Below are 6,824 nucleotides of genomic sequence, written 5' to 3'. Positions count from 1 at the left end.
CGGCTGGATGAACAGTAGACGGTGGAGGGGTTCCCTTGGAGGGGTGGTTGAACAGGACCCCGTGGTGTGGATGGCTGGATGAACAGTAGACGGTGGAGGGGTGCCCGTGGAGGGGTGGTTGAACAGTAGCCGGTGGAGTAGTGCGTGGTGGAGGCTGTATGAACAGGAGCCCGTGGAGGCTGGAGGAGGTCGACGGTAGCCCGTGGAGGCTGGAGGAGGTCGACGGTGGAGATGAACAGTATCCCGTGGAGTCCCATTTTGCGGTACGACACACCCCTCCCAATCAACAGGACCCCCGTTTTGACCGTAGCGCTCCAACAGAAGTCAGTTTCCTCCGTTTTGCGGTACGCCACACCCCTTCCGATCAACAGGACCCCCGTTTTGACCGTAGGCGGTCCGTTTCCTCCGTTTTGCGGTACACACTAGACCCCTCCCGATGAACAGGATCCCGTTTCGAACGTGGTCGGTCGAACACAAGGCCGTTTCCTCCGTGTTGCGGTACGCCAGGCCTCGTTTCCATCGCCTGTTCCGTCCAAGCCCTCCCGATGAACATGACCACGCATTCCGTTCCGACCCAGCCGGTTGGCTCCCACGTGTTTTGTTTCCTCCCGATGAACACAATGCATTCCGTTGCCTCCCATGAACATGACGCATTATGTTGCCTCCCCATGAACACGACGCATTCCGTTGCCTCCCCATGAACACGACGATGACGTTGTTCCTCCGTTTCGACCCAGCCATGTACACGAGCCCTGGCCATACGTATGCGCGAGTAGGCATTTGAGACCCTGCCCGTATGTACATACGTGGCCGTATTTTCTTTCTTGCACCCTGGCCGCTATACGTACGTGTACATGCTATGTGCGCGCCTCTACTACGACACGTACGCGCCTCTACTACGACACGTGCACGCCTCTACATCGACCAGTATATATGTACGTACATGTTCACGACCAGAATGAAAATGCTACGTACGCTTCGACCAGGTGGGTCCCGACTGTCAGGCACTTCCTTGCCTGCGAAGATGTAGCTGGTGGGTCCCAGCAGTCAGGGGGCGAATCGTTTTGTTTTTGTTTTTTTTGCCCGGACGCACTTCCTTGCGTGCGAAGGTGTAGCTGCTGGGTCCCAGCAGTCAGGGAGGAATCGTTTTTTGCCCGGATGCACTTCCTTGCGTGCGAAGATGTAGCTGTTGGGTCCCCTTAGTTAGGGGACGAATTGTTTTTTTGGACGCACTTCCTTGCATGCGAAGATGTAGCTGGTGGGTCCCAGCAGTCAGGGGGCAAATCATTTTTTTCCGGACGCACTTCCTTGCGTGCGAAGATGTAGCTGGTGGGTCCCAGCAGTCAGGGGGAAACATTTTTTTGTGAAATACGGTGGCCCGTCCGGTGGGTCCCCGCTGTCAGGTGGAGGAATAATTATTTTGCGCGTAATAAGGAGGCACTTCCTTGCTGCGGCCGTGGACCCAGCTGTCAGCCTCTCCACGTACAGTCCACGTCCGATGGAAGCCATTACTTGACCACGTTGACCACGCCGTGCCGAGAGTACCAGGGCGGTGGACGACGGCGAGGCCTAGGAAGGGGACGACATGGAGCCGGGGAAGACGCGACAGTGGATGCTCATGCGTAGAGGATTATGAGGGTTCACTCGTTCGGCTGCGGTGTGAGGCTGCCGTTGCCGCAGAATAACAGGGGGTGTGGGTGCGTAGAGGGATGGCCTGGCCAGCGGTGGGAGTAGTAGGGGGCGGTGAGGCCTCTGCGACATCACAGCCGGCGACGGTCGGCAGGAGCAGGCTGCACGACCGGCGCTGCTTTGGGCGGCTGGAGCAAGAAGACCAGAGGTTGAAGAAGCACTACGGCCGTTGGATGGACATCGTACGGTCACTGGAGCTAGAATCGTTCATATATTGACTAAAGTTGACAAAGGCCTCCGTCCCAGTCAACTTAGTAGGCCCACAAGTCAGCCTCCCACCAAGGTGGGTCATAGCTAGTAGGGGGGTATTCATTTTTTTGTGCGTAATAAGAAGGCACTTCCGGTGGGTCCGAGCTGGCAGCGGGGGAACGTTTTTCACGAAATACGGTGGCCCGTCCTGTGGGTCCCAGCAGTCAGGGGGAAACATTTTTTTTGCAAAATACTGGTGGCCCGTCCGGTGGGTCCCTGCTGTCAGGTGGAGGAATAATTATTTTCCGTGTAATAAGGAGGCACTTCCTTGCGGCTGCCGTGGACCCAACTGTCAGCCTCTCCACGTACAATACTCTTCCGATGGAAGTCGGTCGTTGACCAGATTGACCACGCCGCGCTGAGAGCACCATGGCGGTGGACGACGGCGAGGCCTAGGAAGGGGACGACACGGAGCCGGGGAAGACGCGGCAGTGGAAGCCCGCGCGGAGAGGAGTACGAGGGTTCACTGGTTCGGCTACGGTGTGAGGCTGCCGTCGCCGTAGAATAACTGGGGGTGTGGGTGAGTAGAGGGATGCCCTGGCCAGCAGTGGGAGTAGTAGGGGGCGCTGAGGCCTGTGCGGCAGCACAGCCGGCCATGGGAGGCGGGAGTAGGCGGTCCCGCCGGCGCTGCTTTGGCAGTTGGAGCAAGAAGATCAGAGATTGAAGAAACATGACGGCCGTTCGATTGACATCCAACGGTTACGTCTGCTAGAATCATTTGTTGACGTATACAGTAACTAAAATAATCTTGCATACAGGTCAACTAAACAGGCCCACAAGTTAGACCACTCCCTCTTTTTTTAATAATTTATATATAGCTCATGGCAACTTCTTATGCAATTTATTGCAGTCGTTTTTTTGGTTGGCCAGGGCCAATTTCGCATATTTCTGTGGGTTCCAAACTATTTTTAATACCGAAATGTCGAGCCAGATTTAAAGTACTTTGAAGATATATTTAAATTAGGTTAATGCCCAGTGAAATAGGAATCTGAGAATGTGAAAAAATTCAGAAATTATAAAGTAATTGCCAATTTGTCATCTGTTTTTATATTTACAACCCATTTCATATTACTTTCAAGATTTACAAGCGTCTTGCAAGAGTTGCAGCCCATCAGGGCGTAGAAAAATAAGTGGGCCTGGATTGGGTATTCTTCAGAAAAAATAAACTGGGCTCATTTTCACAAAGAAAAAAGAGCTAGGCTGGTCACATGGTGAACATAAAATATAAGCCTGGGCTAGATGGGCCACAGCCCAGTTCAAACCCTGCTCCGTCTCAACAATACCAAACAAAAAAAATACTGCTCGAGTAGCTACGTCCCAGGTGTCAACCAATCTTGTCTTGTTCTCTTGTCTATTGACTATATACGCTCACAATGTCGTGGGTCCCAGATGTCAGGAAAACACTAGGAGGAAGCATTTTATTTTTCCATACGCTGACGTGGTGGGCCCCTACTGTCATCCTCTCCACATACTTTTGCCGATTCTTGTTGTTTGTTGACCATGTTGACAACGCGAGAGGGCGGCGCCGCGGCGAGCGCACCAAAGCGCGGGGAGGATGTCGGCGTTAACGATTTAGGAGACGGTGGGGCGGTGATGCGTGCGCTGAGGCGCAGCCAGCCGTGGGAGGCGGAAGCAGGCGGCCCCGCCGGCGCTGGTTTGGTTTTGGCGGCTGGAGGAAGACAGGACTGAAGAAACACAACAGACTGTAAAAGCAGCAGGAGTACTTAACAACCTTAACTGAAACCAGCAGGGGCACTTAACAACCAAAGCTGAAAGCAGTATGAGTACTTATACAGGTTCAACCGTACAAAGCACGCCTCGAATAGTGCTACTTTGCCTACAGTTAACCAAGGGTGAGGCCGCCAAGCCCCAGGACAAGGCCCAGGCGCCACCTCGCGCATCCACAACCTTCTGAAAGCGGCTTCATCTCGCAACATGGTCGATAAACAGGATATTCGCTTTAGAGCCATGGAAAAGCATGAACATAATCTTCTGTCCTATTCTCCAAGATGGACGGGCCTTCATTATTTGAGCCCACCCATGAATAAGTATCTTTTCACCTCCAAGGGGAATTGAGTAGGTCGACATAAACATCATGTTGTGACCAAGCGCAAGTCTGACCCGACCATGATCAGGCATCTGTATAGGAACAATAGAACTCGGCAGTTCCTGTTTCAAGAAGCTCGCAGCTGTAAAACTATGTATAAGCAATAGTTTATGAACAACATATATAACAGAAAACAGCTCGTACCATAAGTTTCTCGACACAGTTGGACCTGTTCAACGAGTGCAGCAGTGGCACACATATCCCACGTGGCCTTCCACCATTGAAACGCCCCACAAGGACCTCAAGACGATCAATAAAGTGTAGGAACTTGTGGATGTCAATCCAGTCAACTTCAGTGCCATTAGTAACAGCCGAGTTATAACAGAGTAGCAAACGAGCAGACTACTTAACTCTGAAAAAACCTACACGTGCCACCAATTATAAGAAAATATTAGTTAGAAGTAGCATCTTCGTGAGAGATTCGTTGCTACTTCTAAAGTTAAATTGTGATTAGTTAGATAGAATAGGTGGATTAAGAAGTAATCGAGGCAACAAGCAAGAACCAGATACAAAACTAACATGGATGAACAATTGGAACGACGTCGGGGTGAAAGATCGCAGTGAAGATGAGACCAGGTTCTGCTATTTCCATCAACATTCGTGCGCCAACTTTCAGTCCGTAACACTTGAGAAAGTTTATCCAAGTTCGTCCATAAAAAAAGCAGCGATCTTCTTGGTTCATGAACTCAACTCGGAACTTATATCCATGGTTTGTCTTCACTGTGACATTAAACTAGTGTATTCAGTTATGGCAAGGTTGAGCATCTTGAGTACATGTGTTCTGGCAGAGCAAATAATACACTGCAGGAAAAATAATATGAGAACACAACATGTTCAAGAAAACCCCACCCTCCCGGATAGAAAAGAGGATTCTAGGAACATACTGTGCATGTTTCAAAATGCTGTGTTAGGATGAGAAGGAACAAGTGTGGCGTCTCGCCGAGGGTGCAAAAACCTGTAGGGTACTCGCACTTTGGGCACTGCAAATGAAACACACTAGATTCAGTAGGAAGAAAAATGCATCAACGGCGGGGGCTGCCATCTTAACATTACCTGCGACCAAGGGACTTGGATTTATCGGGGATGGATGAAGAATTCGTACCTGGTTCTCCATGAGAAAACCCTATGCAATCGCCGAGAGGGGGTTTTCTCTGAACAAGCAGACGAGGGAGAAGGGGATTCAGGTCAAGTGAAATATTGTCGCTTTGTCCGTCCAGCTTAGTGCTAAAGCTGGAAAGGGGGGGTTATGATTTGACGGCTCATTGGGCATTACTACGGCACTACGACCGGGGTGTGTCTACCGTGAAGTTGTGCACTCTAATTTGTGCATATGACACGTGGACCCCGTTGCCGGTTGCCCCACATATCAACGAAAGGAAGTAGAAAGACAGGAGTAACTAGTTACACATAAATATATTTTTTGACAGAGAGATACTCCCTCTGTAAAGAAATATACAAATCTTTTATATCACAGGCTCACCTTGCCGAGAAATATACTCCCTCTGCAACGCATGAGCATTATGGGGGTTCTGCTTTTTTATGGGGGTTCAGCTGAGAATATAATACTCAGATAGGCTCACGGTTCTGGACTTTGGGCCACAGGCCAACCCTGCATGTTTGGGGGCCGATGTGTTCTACCTCGGCGCTTTTCATATTGCAAGCGATCGGTACAGCGCTGGTTTTAGATGCTGTCGCAAGGCGAATACACAAAATTGAATAAAGCACGGCAGCTGTTGGAATGAAATCGAATGACAGTTCCTAACCAGCAATCAGAGTTGCAATTCTATCAACGATATACCATGTGATAAATAATACTGTCGTACTACTTATACACATAGGACACTTGTTTCACCATGCCAGATTATTACATCAAAATCTCTCGGAGGACAGATCAGTTCGGCAGTTGTGTGTTGCTACTGAAGAATTTCAAAGTTGATTTGGACCAGCTCTCCTTGCCGAGAAAGTTCGATTTTGACATCATCCCCTACCGCAAGATATGATTTAGATTTGAACCTTGACCATCCTTTAGCATCAATCATCATGCGACCATCCTTTGTACTTACGGTATATTGAGCAGGTTCATTCACACCAAGGCTGCGCATGGTAAGAGAAACTTGGCCGCGGTCGCCCGGATTGTTGAACGACTCCCTCGTTGCTCTAGGAATTCTCTGTTTGCAAACAAGAAGACATACCGAAACAGTTAGATCAACACAGTGAATCATGTGAAACAACATGGAAAGAAAAAAGAATGAAGCACTTGGGCGGCCAATGCTTACCAAGAAGGTGGACATGTCGGTTTTTGTAAGGACTTTGGTATATGAAGTGCGAACTGTAGCCCAGTCTGTTGCCGGTGCAACTGCACGGGCCGGAGCAGATGCAAGTGAAAGTGTTGGTGCAGGTGCCGAAGCCGCCGCTGCTGCCGGAGATGGTGCTCCTTGTAGAGCTGGTGCCACTATCGGAGCAGGTGCCGGTGTTGATGCTCGATCCTCCGGTAGATCAGACTGATCCGCTGACGCGGTCGGTGCCCAATCCTCAGCTGGATCAGACTGAGCTGTTGCCGCTCTTAGTGCTAGAGCAACTGCCGGTGCTCGATCTATGCGAGACAGCGGCGATCGTGTCTGGTCTGCTATGATCAGCTTTCTAACTTGACTAGGATCCGTGACCGTGATCCAGTTTTTTCTTCATTTCTTTTAAATGCGAGAAGGACTAATTGTGGCGTTTTTTAAACCAAACTACAGTTCATCATAGGGATTCAGCTTGTACTCAGACAACAGACTGA

This window comes from Triticum aestivum, chromosome 5A, assembly GCF_018294505.1.
Source record: "Triticum aestivum cultivar Chinese Spring chromosome 5A, IWGSC CS RefSeq v2.1, whole genome shotgun sequence".
In the NCBI taxonomy this organism is placed as follows: Eukaryota; Viridiplantae; Streptophyta; class Magnoliopsida; order Poales; family Poaceae; genus Triticum; species Triticum aestivum.
The sequence above is the reverse complement of the archived record's forward strand: the minus strand, read 5'-3'. Positions refer to the sequence as shown.